This window comes from Hippoglossus stenolepis, chromosome 1, assembly GCF_022539355.2.
Source record: "Hippoglossus stenolepis isolate QCI-W04-F060 chromosome 1, HSTE1.2, whole genome shotgun sequence".
NCBI lineage: Eukaryota > Metazoa > Chordata > Actinopteri > Pleuronectiformes > Pleuronectidae > Hippoglossus > Hippoglossus stenolepis.
Genome location: NC_061483.1, coordinates 28,803,227 through 28,818,765, shown reverse-complemented (window position 1 = coordinate 28,818,765; position 15,539 = coordinate 28,803,227). Strand labels below are relative to the sequence as shown.

Below are 15,539 nucleotides of genomic sequence, written 5' to 3'. Positions count from 1 at the left end.
AAACCCCTACAGACACTGTAACTGCTGTAAAGCTCACACCCACACACTTATTCACAGACACCTTTACCAGCAGAAAACCCCACGCATAAATAGCCACACATGTTTGAAACTCGACTCCAGTTTTCCCACCACTGCATACACATAAACACTAAACACGAAAGACAAACATATATGTTTTCCTTTCCTGACACCCACGAAGGAATCTCAGACACTCACTAAAGGTCTCCAGATTGGCTCTGAAGTGATTTTAGTCTTATTTCAAGCAAGTTTAGAAGCTATCAGCCTGGCGACTAGCAACAGATTAATCTTTATTACACGTTTATATTACTGGGAGTGCAGCACCTCCCTCCCACCCCACAGCATGGAGGGAATAACCCTGGATGAGTCAGAGCAGGACCTCAGCTCCCCATGCCATCTCCTCCACATGTCTCTTAACTATCTTAGCTCTCATAAAGCTGGCTCCCAAAAGCCCATTACTTTATAAGACTCGTCGATCTATGACCCTGTGAAAAATGAACTGTCAACTTTCATGATTCTGCTAAGGTTATAGCCGCTCCTTGAGACTGAAGAAGGAAGTCCATTTTCTTTTTTTTCTATTTTTACATTGTTCTTTTGCTGCTTAGGGGTAGCTGCTAACGGTGTCTATATAAGAAGAAAATAAAAACTAGAAGTTTGTGTTGAGCTTTGAAACATTGATGCTATACAAACTGCAGAGACAGAAAATGCAGAAAGGTGGTTTAGCTTTGGCAGAGACTGAGATCCAATCAGTAACAACTCCTTCAGACTGGAAATTAAGACATTTGCATTTTTTGGAAGTGGAAGCTAACAAATAATAATATAAATAATTAATTGTGCAAGTGCAAGTGCAAGACACAGTAAGTTGTGGCTCCTGTACCTCAATCAATTTACCACATTTACCCATTGTCTCTCTCCCCGCTTGATGCCTGGTGATTTAATTGAGAACTAAATGTTTTAATCTTTTTTATTATTATTATTATTATTATTATTATTATTATTATTATTATTATTATTATTATTATGTCCGAATACAGTTTACAGACATAATTGTTTTCTTTTGTGTCCAACAAAAGAATTTAATGCAATTTTCCAATCACATGGAGAGCTCATGTTTTTACGGGCACACATTTATGAGAATTCAGTAAAAGATGCATTAACCCATAGTGATAGTGACCTCTTTGATAATGAAGTAGTGCAGCTGCATGTGTTCGTCTGACCTTTCCATCTGACAAAATATCACCTGCTGTGATGGAACCAGGCTCTCTGCAGATAATGACATTGTGAAAGCATTTTTATGATAAAAGATTGATGTATAAACACAGTATATATTGTACGTTTAATTTATGTCGTTGTGTGGGAATGCCCTACTTACTGTCTAATAAGAAAGCTTGTGAAAGGAACCTATGTAATGTGGGCAGATTGATTTGCAATTAGGAAAACACAACCCAAACATAGAAGGCTTTCTCAATGGAGCAAAAGCTTCTCTTACATGTTAGTTTGTCCTAACCTGAGTCAGCCATTCACTGTTATGAATTCAACTTCCTGGTAATAGATATCTACCATCCATATTTCTGATGGCACTTGAGCCAGCATAGAAATATATAAAAGATTATTGGCAACACGAGTTAAATCAAGACCTGTGAGTTGTTGTACTTAGTATGACCTTGTGTGACTTGTGCTGCCGAACTCTACTACCATCCCAGCCATCATCTACCTGTGTGCACTGTTACAGTGATATATATGCATCAGATGATACGACACTGTATCTTATACAGCAAAACTCTTCCAGGCAATCTTACTGATTTAACAGGCTTTATGCATTTCATATCTTTGTAGTAACGAGCAAGCTGAATTTACCGTGAACCAGAATGGGGGCTCTTGGATGCCAATGAGTGTGAATATATGTACCACATGCTAAAGACTGCCTGTAAACCTATATCAATACTTAACAGTATGTTTACTACTATTACAGTCTCTCCCCTGCAGCCACAAGTACTGATATTATATATGATGACTATAATTATGACTAAAAACAGCTCTACTTCGACTGTTTCTACAACAGCAATGGCTGTATATGGTATTACTACTTATTGATACGACTGCAACTGATACTGCACAGTTTCTTTTGCTGATGCTGATACGAATACCAATGCCCTATACATACAAAAAGTACATAAAACGACTTCCTCTCTTGGTGCTAAAACTGACATTTTGTGCAGTATTGGAATGTATTTTAAATTCTTTATTAAAATCAATCAAGCAAATAATAAATAACATCACAATGTATTTTAAATTGTTATATTAAAATGTATAATATTAATTATTTAATAATAATAAAGCATTAGCTGGCCAAGGTGAAGCCATTTTGTGAATTAGCCTATTCTAAAACTTGGCCTGCTATTTTATCAAATGATCATTGGGTTTTTTTAAGCAGAATTTTAATCAACAAGAATTATAATACCTGGCTAAAGAAATAGTTGAGAACATAGAAGAAGATATAAAAATGAATTATCTCAAAACTGTGCTAAAGTTCAGTTCTTTGGTGAATTTGCTTCTACCACTACTGTTTATGACATACTATCACTATTGTGACAGCTACTAGATTTGCCACACGTGCTACAGATATAACATGAAGAAAATAATGGGCGCACTTGTTTCATAGGAAAATGCACTATTGCAGTCTCTTTTTATGTGTCCACTTGTAAACCCCTTTGTGTTGGTGGAGAAGGTGGGGGTGGCAGAGATGTCCCTAAAACTCAATTCAGACCTGGCAAAATGTGATTATCTGGAGTGGGTTTGCATTAGGTTTGTATGCAAATACAGCATAAATCATTAATATCGAAATTCTCCTCTGAATCTATGGGACCTGTTGTAGGGCACGCACCGCACGTCTGGAGTGGCCGTCTCTTCATTTGTATGCCCATAGGAAACAGGGGTGCGGTGCACATGAATCTACTTGCACCTTGACATATGACAAATACACACATCAAGGCAATCCACACACACATATTCACACATTTTTTGTATTAAACCACTCCTCCCTAAATTGCCCCAGTATTTATCAATAAATGTCATTAACAGCAGCAGTGGCCCTGAGGTCTCTGTAATCAGACAAGGTATCTGGTTACTGAGGTCCGACATTCTGTTCAAAGACTGATATGAACCCGCACCATTTGCTGTACTGTAGATGTGCTTAACACAATCAATACTTGGATGCAGTGCAGACCTATCCATAGCCGTGCATTATCCAACATGAGGTATTACATTATTCAAACAGTGCTGTACATGCCATGACTGCTCACGAACGTTGCTACTCACATCGTATTACTTACATTACCTCAAACCCCTCGTTCATTTAATATGTTTAATGTAGACCAGAGCTTCAGAAGGTTGCGATTGACAAGCTGGAGAGGTGTTGAGAGAACTGTAGGACTTGGATTAGCATGCAGAGAAATCTACTCATGGCTGAGCACCTCTTGCAATTTGAGAAGTAGGCTACACAAACAGAGAGTTGGTGGGCAGGAGAGAGAAAGAAGAGAGGGTAACGCTGTATATTCTCACATCAATTAGACCCATCACTCCCAATTTACAAGTACTCTCACACCGTGCTCTATAGTTCTCCTCAAAGTGCGGTTGTTTATTGGTGTTTGTTGTTGCAGATGAAAACTCTCAGAGTCACCTCATGTACACACAGGAGATGACACTGAGAAGAGTTGTTTTTGTTGACTTGAGAGGACGAACAGACATGCCTCATTGTCACCATGTAACTACTAGAATTTGTATGCTATGGTGTAAATTTATATTAAACATTTCATATGGTCACTGTGCTAGTTTTGTTTTTACTGTCAGAAATATTAATTATGCTACAACACAACGCTAAAATATTTAAATGTGTAAAAATATCAGTTTAAATAAATTATTCTCATTTAATTACAATGTATAATGAGCATAAATTGGGCTTTATTGTAAAGTTAAAAAAGAGAAGGTATTTTTCTTATGCAAGAATAATGCACCAATCTTACAACAAGTTTATAACAAAATAACTCCAAAAACTAGTAGGTTGAAGTAGGGACACTGGAAGGATGATTGACATTCAGATATCACAATTCATAATGAGTCACATAATGGCCTCTTCCCCCTGCTGCAGATAAGAAGCAGCCATTTTAGACTTAATGTTGCCATTTGCTTGTGCCGTAAATGTAAAACCCTGCACATATTAAATGTAAATAATGAGTTAATTAATAAGTTTCCCCTGTGTAGCCTTGATGTGGTGTCAGTAACCTTTTTGTCCCACAACACTGTTCTGCTAGTGTGTGTGTGTGTGTGTGTGTGTGTGTGTGTGTGTGTGTGTGTGTGTGTGTGTGTGTGTGTGTGTGTGTGTGTGTGTGTGTTCGATGATGGACTCATGCTGTTGATCAGTTTGGTTTTCATCTCAAATGCAGAACTGTCGTCACTGTGAGGAGTTTGATCCCATGAATCCCGACTTTCGTGTCAGAACATTGTGCAGGAAATGTACAGAGCTATGACATGCATACAACAGACACACATATACACCTGTATGCTCGGGGGAGCCCACTATACTGTGCTGGATCCCACCAGTTAAATGTGTGTTTGAGGATTGAGACTTGCTTTTAGGATCATGGCTAGAATGAGGTTTAGGTAAGGGCTAGAGTAAAGGGTGAGGGAATGTATAAGTAAATTGTCGGTCCCCGCAAAGATATGTGTTTGAGTATGTGTGTGTGTGTTTGTGTGTGTGAAACAGGTTCTGTACAGCAATGATGATAATTAAAGACATATGGTGGGATTGGTGGGCTCGCTGTGAAGCACAGATGTAGTGGATCACAGTTGGCATTACTGGTGTAATTTTCACTTTTTCTGGTTTAAGTGGAAGAAAGGTAGGCATAACAAATGAAGCTTCCCACAAACACACACACATGCTACTTAATGCACTTATGCCGCTAGCACAGATACCGTAACCAAAATTGCCTGTTTATTGGTACACACAAATTAAAATGATAGTATATTTGATTTTATTTGTTACGTCCCACTTTTGACACAATTACAATACATTAAAAACAAAGTAAAATCTTGAAAAATAATTTTGTTTTTGCACAAGAAATATGTATATTTAAAAAACTAAACGATGAACAGTGGGGCAGATGTAGTGTATAGTCCTTACTGGCAATTTGAGTGGAAACTGGGGCACCCGCTTAAAACCACAAAAACCCATGAGGATCACCTGCAACACGCAGACTCCAGAAGACAGACCTCAGCTGGCCATCGGACTCCAACTTAGGTCCTTTTTGCTGTAACTCAGAGGACGGATCTATTCTTGAGCTGTGTTTGTACATTTATACAAAGAGAAATTCCCAGACGTAGAACGCCTTCAGCTGCCAACAGGGTTACTGACACTGACCATCACTTATGCCACCAACCTTTTATATCTGCTCTCAGTTTCCGATATAAGCTCTCTGTCTGTCTCTTTCTCTCTCTCTCTCTCTCACACACACATACACACACACATTTTAAAACTGGTGATAATGCAGAAACTGGCAATTGCCAATAATGCTGTCCTCATCTGGTCTAGCAAACTCGTAGGCACACACATAAATATTCTCACAAAATGCTTTGACGAGTGAAAGAGGGCTTGGGTTCCCTTTGCTCCCAGACGCTCCAGTGTTTACCTGCATAGTGGTGATTATTCTGAACACTTAAAAGCAGGTCTGCAGGTTCAGAAAGGTGGCACCTGAGAGACCTAGTGGGAGCAGGTGGCGCTTATGGTCTAATTTACAAGAAATCTACATTGAGGAGACTAGAAAAAATTAATTTAAGAGTTGCCCTCATCATTTAACCAGCAAAGTTTATTTCGATAAGGTACACAGGGACTGTCAGATTAAAAAAAAATGTAACCGGATTATTCCGTCCCCTTCCTATGTTCAGTGTAGATAGTTCTACAATACAGCACTACATCAAATAACAGCAAGGACATACACTGTATTTACTGTATATCTATATGTGTTGTATCTTTGAAAACAGAAAATCTGTTGTTGCACACTGTCAAATCTTATTGTCAAATCTACAATAGGTTCAATAAGTTGAATCAGTCCTCCCTGAGAACGGTCTTGTGGTGAGCCCCATGCAAAGAGCAGTGTTTCTCAGTTGATATGGCAAATATGGCAGGTCAGATTTGAAACAGTGATTTGTTGATATTCTGAACAGACATATTGGATAATAATTACATTGGTTTTCTCTTCCAAACACCTTAAGTCAAAGTGGAGATCTCTGTTTAAAGCTTTATTATAATTTAATAATAAAAAGCCAGAATGCAATATCTTGACAAATGCCAAACAATAGTTTAAAAGTAACACAAGTAGAAAAAAAGTACTGAAATCTTAAAGAAATTATGCCACATCCCCAGATCTAAAAAAATAAAACCCCCAAAACATCCTTTGAGAAATCCTCCCTTCTCCCCCTCTGTCGTCACAGTTTTGGGTCACAGAGTGTCGCTGTCAGAGCTCAAACTCGTGGTCGTGTCACTGCACCAGACTGTTCAGTTAAGTCGTTTATTCGCAGCAGATTCAATTGCAGGGTTGCAAAGGTTCAAGTAAACATCTTAACCTGATTAAAACTTCAACCAAGGTTTGACCAATATCTGACTTCCTGCGCAGTGAAGCGAGTGATGTCTCTGTTCAGACCAAAGCGAGTCCACTAGCACTCCTCCCTCCTTCTGAGATCTCTGCCTTTCACTTTCCCACACTCTTGGATCCTCCCTTTTTTTTTACTTCTCTCACTCTGCTGGAGGGCATGTGCTCTTCCAGTGATTAAGACGTCTGTCTGCCTGTCTGTCTGTCTGTCTGTCTGTCTGTCTGTATCTGAGAAGAAGAGGACCACTGTTGGTGATACACCTCACCCCTCGCTCTCACTGTATGCCTCCGCCAATGCCGAGACGACAGCTCTGAAGGCTGGTGAGGTCGAGGTGCTGTTTCACATGTGCAACAATATTACCAGCTTAACTTGCAGAGGTGAATTATCACCTTGTCACCTAAAAGTGCAAATAGTGTCATTTTCAAAGAGCAATTAAGTGTAATAGCTGCTGTCAAGCCCTGAGGATGGTACCTGTTGCTCACTCTCACAGCCTTTCTTTTCTCCGCGGCAGATGTGATAGCTCTAAAAATATTTTCCCCCTCACTAATTCCCCAGATATCAGCTGCTGCGCCTGCTGAAAGGTCCTTTTTGAAAAGGCTTCATATTCTTCCCATGATCCTCTCTCTCAGCCATCTTCACTAATAACACCGTTGATGCTGGCCACATCACGTTTCCTGGAAGTGAAGTACAGTGAATGAGGGGCAGTATCGAGTTGCCCTTGATAAGGAAATGGAGACGAATGCTGGATGATTGCAAAGTTACATGACAATTATTCTATTCATTATTGTAGAAACAGGAGTGAAGACAGCGTGGGAGTGTGGAGGTTACAGGGAGCTGCAGACCAGTGTGTGTTTGTGTGTGTGTGTGTTGTGTGTGTGCGTGTGTTCATGTGAAAATCAGGTGCTTTTAAGTGTACAGTATAAGCAAGTCTGTAACCCTTTCCCCCGCTGTGCACTTATAAACATGTTATTGCGAATTGTATTCGATATTGCAAAACATGAAACAATGGGTTATAAATTGGCCTTCCAACCCAATATATTTGACATGATCTCTGCCTCCCATCTCGTTAGTTTGCTGTTTGTTTCTTTTCTTCCCAGACTCCTGTAGACTTTGTTCAGTTTGAGTTCCTCCTCTTAAGAATGCAACGTTCCCTTCCCCAGGCGCCCTGGAGATGTGAAGAGGGCGCCTCAGAGGAGTTGTACTCATAAAGCTCCTCATCCTCCGAGGGAGCGCGAGAGAGAGACAACAGAGAGAGAGAGAGAGAGAGAGAGAGAGAGAGAGGGGAGAGAGAGAGAACTGCCAGGCAAGACACGCAGGCATAATAACTACACTTACACAGCTAGTCGACACATAATGAGACAATGCTGCAGGAACTTCAAGGAAGAACACAGATATATAAAAAACAACAGAGAGCAAGGCAGGGGGAGAAGGAAACCGTGGGTTGGGGGGGAAGAGAAAAAAAAGAAACTATGTCAACTTTTATTTCCTCTGTTATTCCACATCAATGGATGCATGCCGTGATACTAATAAAAACAAAAAAATATACACAAGTATAGACACATAGGCAGCGAGTTGGCGTGTTTGAAAAGCTCTGTGGCAATTAAGGACAAATAACTTGCATTATTTCCTGTAGTGAAGGATGATCCCGACCACTCGCTAAAAACATGTTTGATTTAAACATCAAAAAGAGCCAAGAAACAAATAAATAAGACTCAAATAAACAAAGTTGTGCGTGGAAAAAAAGAGAACGGGAGAGAGAGAACACAAACCGCAGGGGGAATAAGAATAAGAATAGCGAGCATCGAGACAAATAAGCTGGCAACATTATAACATTAGCAGTTAGAAAATACACTTAATTCCTCGGCAGAGATGGATATAAACTGCATTGTTGCGTTGCAAATCCCAGCGACCGGATTTAAACTGCTGCATTGTTTTATTAGGGAAATATGGGGGTGGAGGAACGCCGCTTGTTCTAATTACAGTGATTTAATCAGGATTAGAGAGGTTACCTGGATGAAGCTAGGGGGCATCCATGGCAAGGGCACATGCTCTCAGACAAACTGGTTACATGCAGTGGCATGTTTCTGAGAGCTGGTCCTTATCGAAACTCATCTGCCACTGTGACTTCAGCTACTGAAACAATGACTTTCTTTGCTCTCGCATGAGTCAACACTGGACTATTGTTCTGCCTCTTTTTCCCTCCTCTCTGTCTTTACTTCAGCCCCCTCCATTTCCCCCTCCTGCCCGGTTAAACAGCAGGCAGAGGGAATCCATTTTAATCTGATTAATAACTTAGTTGATCACATATAACCCAATTTTCATTCTGTGCCGCCCTTGTCTGCACGGACACACCCACGCTGACCTTTGGAGTTGCCACAGTTACAATACAGCACAATAAGCACCATTGTCCTGTCAAAAAGCTGAGGATGTTTTACATCATTGCAAAAATTTAATGTTGCCATCTTTTTAAATTGGATGCTTTCAGGAAAAGGCCAGGCCCACGACTGAATGCTTGTGTGTGTTTGTGTGTATGTGCCTGTGTGTTTGTGTGTGTGTGTGTGTAGGGGAGGGGGCTGCGAGTGAGATTCCACTTTCCTGAGTTGCAGGGATGGGAACAACTTTTGTCATGCATTCACAGTAATATGAATCGTCCTTTTAAAACAGATATGGTTACATATTAGTTTTGAAAGGTACAGTAACTGCTTCAGCGTTAAGCTGGCCTCCAACACTGGGGCTCTTTGTTCGTCGGCCCAGCTAATAACTGGCCCCTGATCCTCATCTCTTACTGGCTGCGGAAGAAGACTCAACTTTTTTTTTCTTCTTCTTCTTCATCTTTTTCCCCCCTGAATGTATCTTTGATTACAATGTTATATGAGCTTCGTTTTGTCATTTCAATTTCACTCAATGTGTTTAGCGCTGAGAGATTTGTATTCAGGATTGGCAATTATGATTAGAATGCCACAAAGTAAGCCTTGTGAGTTTTTGCAATGACAAGTGAAAGAGAGTTAGAGAGAGAAAAAATATCCTTCCTCCCTTTCTCTCTCTCTCTCTCTCTCTCTCTCTCTCTCTCACACACACACACACACACACAGGAAATATGGATCAAATATTCATGAAGTGGGCTGAGGTTCTCATACACCCATATGCTTCCTCGTTCAAGCAGCTTGCAGTGGACAAGAGGCATCCATCCAGCTTGTATGACACAGCCGAGTGTGACAGAGAGCATGAAAACACCCCTCCGCCACCTATCACCACAACCTCTGCCATCATGATAACCATCAAATAGGTCACAGCAAACATGCACTCCTCTTCTACCCGCTTTCCTTTTCCCTTTGTCCTTGTTGCCCTCCGCTGTACCCCATGACTTCCTCTTTCGTTTAATAATCTGCTGTGAGAGAGATGAGTCCTCCGAGCTCTGTGATTCACTGGCCAGGAATCCTTGTAAAATCAGGGCGCCCTGCATTTGCCAGTTTCCAGAAATTGTAAGAACTTTATGGTTTATAGTTTTTTATTATGTCTCGGTAGGAATGAAAAGGGTGCTGTGAGGGGAGGGTGTGTGTGTGTGTGTGTGTGTGTGTGTGTGTGTGTGTGTGTGTGTGTGTGTGTGTGGGATTAAAACTGGAGGGATTAGCACCATACTTTAAGATAAATCTTTTTAATGTGAAACCTCATCCCCGCTCATTCTGGGGTAACCACTCTTATTAACTGCTTTTCTTTCACTCTCTTTTATGCGGCCTATTTTTGCGCTGAGCAACTTTAAGTACGGGCTTTTGGACACGGCCGCGCACTGCTAACTCTGCCAGTTACACAAACACACAACGTCCCCTTTTTAAGCTTTTAAACACAGAACAATGGCAAAGCACATAGCTGCGCACATTAATGCTTTTGTATATGGGAGGGGAGGGAAAAAAATAGCAGGAAAGCAGAGGAGAAGAAAAGAGATAAGCAGAGCTTGGCTGCGCTGCCCCTCCATCCATTTCTCTCTGTTTTCCTTTTCTCCCTCAGTCTATCTGTGTGAAAAAAAAATCTCTCTTTCCATCATCAAATCCAGGCTGATCTGTATGCGTCGGGGGCTAAACAGACAAACATCATATTCTCAGTCTCCAGACTCTAATTGACTGAACAAGGATTGGTCACACTTTTAAGAAGCGTTCCATAATGGATTTCCATGTTTGTGCCTCTTTTAACTGGCAGCGCAAATGGAAGGCATAAATGTTGTCTTTATTACCAAAAACAACAGCCCTCTCTCTCTCTGTCGCCCTCTATCTCTTTGCATCTATTTCCCTTTCTCTAAAAGATGATATCAGAGCAATGGTCGGCATTCGTTGCAAGGTCACCGCTGTCCGACAGATGACAAACGATCTCAAGATGGCCTCATCATCTGTCCGGTAGTTCTTGGCCACAAAAGAGATGAATGTATACATCTCATTTTTTTTTCTTTTTTTCTCACTCTCTCACACTACTTCTTTAATTTGATTTTCACGTCGTGGGGGGGCAAAGCAACAAAAACAGCCACCTGATTAGCCACAGTAACGGCTAGATGTGCCAAAAGCAAGAGAGGTGTGTGGAGGAAGGGTGAACGAGTCTTTTCAAAAAAAAAGAAGACGAAGAAAAAGTCTGCACTTATCGTGTTTCTGTATCAGGAAGCAGACTTGGCAAGAGATTGGGATTCAGTATTATGGACAAGCTGCTCATCAGATGGGAGCTGGGTTTATTCCTGTGGCCCACCCTCTCTCCCCCTAACTCCATTCTATCCATCCATTCCTCCCTCCCATCCTCTGCCACCCCTCTTGTTTGCCTCCTATCCAAGATGTGTCTCATTTTCCCTGACTGGACAGCTCCATCAGAAATGCCCAAAAGAACTTGGCGTCTTTGTGTGGACAGAACACAACTTTTGAATTATTTGATTAATTAATTTTCTCTCTGTTTACTTTTTTCTCCTTCCTCCCTTCATCCTTTCATTTTTTTCCTCCGGGCTCATTATCTACAGTATGGAGCGCAGGGTCCCAACAGCCCGTACACACACACAGAACTAAACGCCATCACCAGCACTGACGGCCACTTTTGACAAAACACTAAGTGCATTTCTTAATTATCTGACTTCTGTCTAATACCGTTGTCATCTCGCAGACAATCCCTCTCCTCACTCTCTGATGTTGTTATTATGTTCTCATTTGGATGCCGGCTCTCGGCAGGTAGTCACCCCCCACCTCCCGTTGTCGTATCCCCCCTCCTCTTCCTCACACCCTGACTCATTTCTCGTCACTCATTCTCTCTCTGATAAACTTTCCTCTGTCCCCTTATGTAGTGTTGTAAAAAATGGAAAGGCTCATTGGTATGAAGTGGTATCATATTGTCTATAATTGAAAAATAATAATTTTGTATAATATTTTTTAATGCACAAATATGTGCAGACACATCTCTACATCATTGATGACCACAGGGAGCAGTCAGTATAGGCTGAAGATTCACAAATGAATCCATCCTGTGATCAACAACATCAATCCATCACCGAACACACACACACACTCATCCTCCTCTTCCTTCTCATCATGTGACAAATTAAATAAATAAAGCTTGAAAAAATCAAATATTCTGTAACTTTATCAGGAGGGAGGAAGCAGGCACAACTACTCTTTTTTTTATCTCTTTGTGAAAGAGCGCCGTCAGCTTACCTAAAGTTCTAGAAGAACACGTCTTTCTTCCAGGCTGTTGACTTGAACACAGCGCAGTGCTTTTTTTAGGAGGGGGTTGTCTCCTCATTCCCATCAAGTATGAAAAGTTTAGAAAGAAAAATCAGGACGGTATCAAAATTTAATGCAATTACAGGCCTTTTTTTATGTTTTCACCGACTTCTGTATGTTGAACTTAGCTCTTATGGTAGATTCACTTACACAATAAAATGAGCCGAACTATTCTATTGGTTTTTTTTGGGGGGGGGGGGCTTGAATGCAGAGGTTGCAGTATTGGATCTTACACCTATTGAAGCTGACGCAGTATAACAAAGCATGCAGGGCCAAAAGTAATGATCATATACAAATATCAATATGAGAAAGAATGTGTGCTAAAGAAGACGCATGGCTATTGATGTTTAAATAACTGTAGTGTCAGAGAGATGGAGAGAGGGGGAAAAATGTGCATCATATTTTCTCGCTGTGTCTTGTGAGAAAAAAAAAAGAAATAGGAAAAAAGAGAAGCACCTAATCGAACACACCCGGCGAGGCACAAACAGTGAAGCCAAGGGCAAGATAAAAACAGCACCTCTCCGTCTCTTCTCTTTCTCTCTGCCGAGTGAACATAACGACAAATAAATATATAATCACTTAGTATGCCATTTTTGCTGTGAGCCACATTATCCGCCTTCGTTCTCTCTGTCTGGAAAGAGAAAAAAAGGGAGAAGGGAGTGTTTGACAATGCAAACTGCGAAGATAAAAACCAGTAAAAAGTTATATCTTCACTCCTGTGTGTGTCTTTTAATTTCTCTGGGCATATTCAGCTGTATTTGCATTTCAAATACTCATATTTGAAGAGGGTGGTTTAAATGCCAAGACGCGAATTGATGACAATCACCTCGACTCAGACGCATCGGCGAAAACCTTCTCTCCTCGCCGCTGACATTAAAACTAAACCAACGGCCGCAACGCAAACACAATACAAATATAAATTTATCTTCCCTGCCTCCCTTCTTCCTCCGTCAGTCTTTTTCTTGCTCTTCCTCTCCCTCCATCTCATTATTTTAGTATCACTTTACATTTGAATATCAGTTCCTATACTCGCAGGGCAACAGTGTGTGAGCCGCCTCTAGCAAACTAAAATAAGAGAATAATCAGCGGGGTTCAGAATGAGGAGGAATTGATTCAGCAGCAAACAGTCGGGGTGCATACACACTTTCACACACACACAAAGCTATATATGCACAACCCCCCCCTGCCCACCCCTCCCTTTTTGCTGCCTTTTCATCACTTTTCCATATTCATTTCTGTAATTTACGGTAAATCCAATAGCTGTCAGTCACACATGCACACAAATACACAAAAGAAAAAAAAAAAAAGAATTAAAAAACACTGTAGATTTACAGCACTGGGAAACAGCTGCTGCAACATTTACAGCAAAGACCACTCTAAAATATTAAAGATGTGTCATCACCGGCGTTCAGCCTCTGCATCTGTAGCCATCTGCTTTCTATTAAAACATTACACCCAAAAAAGCACATGCAGCCCACTCGCTCTCTGATGCTATTTCCAGCACTTTTTTTTTAAAATCTTAATCTGGGGGGAACGGCATCGGTACAGACAAATAACCTTTTGAATCCTGTTGAACTCATAAAAGAAGTTCCTGAATATCTGCTGGAACTGTTATACAACCTGTGTCGTCAAGCAACTTAAAGTGAACACCACAGATGAATGACTGCACAGGAACACAGTTCACAGAAGACACTTTATCACCTGTGTGCACTGAGATAAATCGTCCTCAACACAATCAATAGTGTGTCATCGTGATGTTTTTTTTGAATATTTTTACCTGAAATTGTAATTTTTCCTTTTACAATTGTGTTTTCCTTATGATGAATAATAACCAGAGGCAACATACATACAGAACTCTCCTTTTGATTTATTTCATTACATTACCGCTCCTGTCCGCTTGTCCTTGAGCAAGACACTGAACCCTCAAGTTGCCATGACTAAGAGCATCAGCCAAATGTCTAAAATGTAAAATTACAGTCCTCTCTTCCCTGATGTCCTTGGGTTACTCAGGGTTGTGGAGGCGTTCATGACTCAGACTGTTTGGGGCGGTGACATCTGTCCTGTTAGAACGGATAGAGAGAAAAGAAAATACTAAAAAAGAGGAGAGTGAGAGCTGGGCTTCTGAAAGCAGCACCGCAAAATATTATGTTACAACCGAACAGGGAGAGATGGGAGGAGAGACTCATGGGCCGAGTCAAAGGTAAACAATTACAACATCGTGAGTCACTTTTTTGGAGTGCGCCTAAAGGAAGATCATCTCCCCCACTTAATAGGTAATTTCCTTTGTCTTCTGAGGATCATATCACATGCTGTAGACTTCGACGGGGTGGTCTGCCGAGGGAAACGGCAGAGGAGAAAGAGAGAGGGAAAAAAAATATGACAGAATAAAACTTGGCTGGAAAACTTTCACAACAGCGCTCCTTGAGAAACATTCTGTTCAAATTAAACAAGCGCCTGTTTGTTAGGAATGTAATGACAGATTCAGAGGGACATTTCCAGTCAGTGTATGTCTTCTTTTTTTATTAATATTTTGCGCTTTCTGTCATCTTGTCTGTGCAAACCCAGTTGTCCATTCTGGGGCTGTCATCTCCTCCTCCTTCATTTGCAACCACTTTCCCCCTCTTGTTTCCTCTCTCTCTACATCTCTCCATCACTTCCCCTTATGATGTCACTATCTCGGTGTGAATCATTAGGATATCAGTGTTCAGCCAGTGACAGAAAGTGCCTGATTAACAAGCTCTCTTGTTTTTCCTCTCCTCTTTATCCTCTTCCCTTTTTTCTGAAACGAGGACTCCCGCTGTTTCCAACGACGTTTCTCCTCGTTCCACCTCCCCCTCCTCATCATCCCTCCTTCCCTTCCCTTCTCTTCTACCCTGTCGTGGATGGCAGGGAGTCACAGGTGTGTGACAATAATTACACATACACTCAGAGAAAAAATAATGTCGTTTCCTCCATTTAATAAGTTTGCAGTAAAATAGGCAGCGAGATAGCGAGAGAGGCAGAGAGCTCAAATCTTATCGGATACCCCAACCTCTAACTTAATCATATGGCTCTTAAGAGCAGCCCGCCACCAGCTGGGGCTCCGTAATATGCATGCAATATGTGTGTAAAACGATACGCTTTAATTTTGAG

At 41.0% G+C, this 15,539-nt stretch overlaps 1 protein-coding gene across 5 annotated transcripts in view; it reads left to right on the top strand.

Annotated features, from left to right (window-relative positions):
- Nucleotides 1-15,539, top strand: part of znf536 (zinc finger protein 536) — a 216,072-nt gene that overhangs the window by 152,831 nt on the left and 47,702 nt on the right. The window lies entirely within an intron of this gene.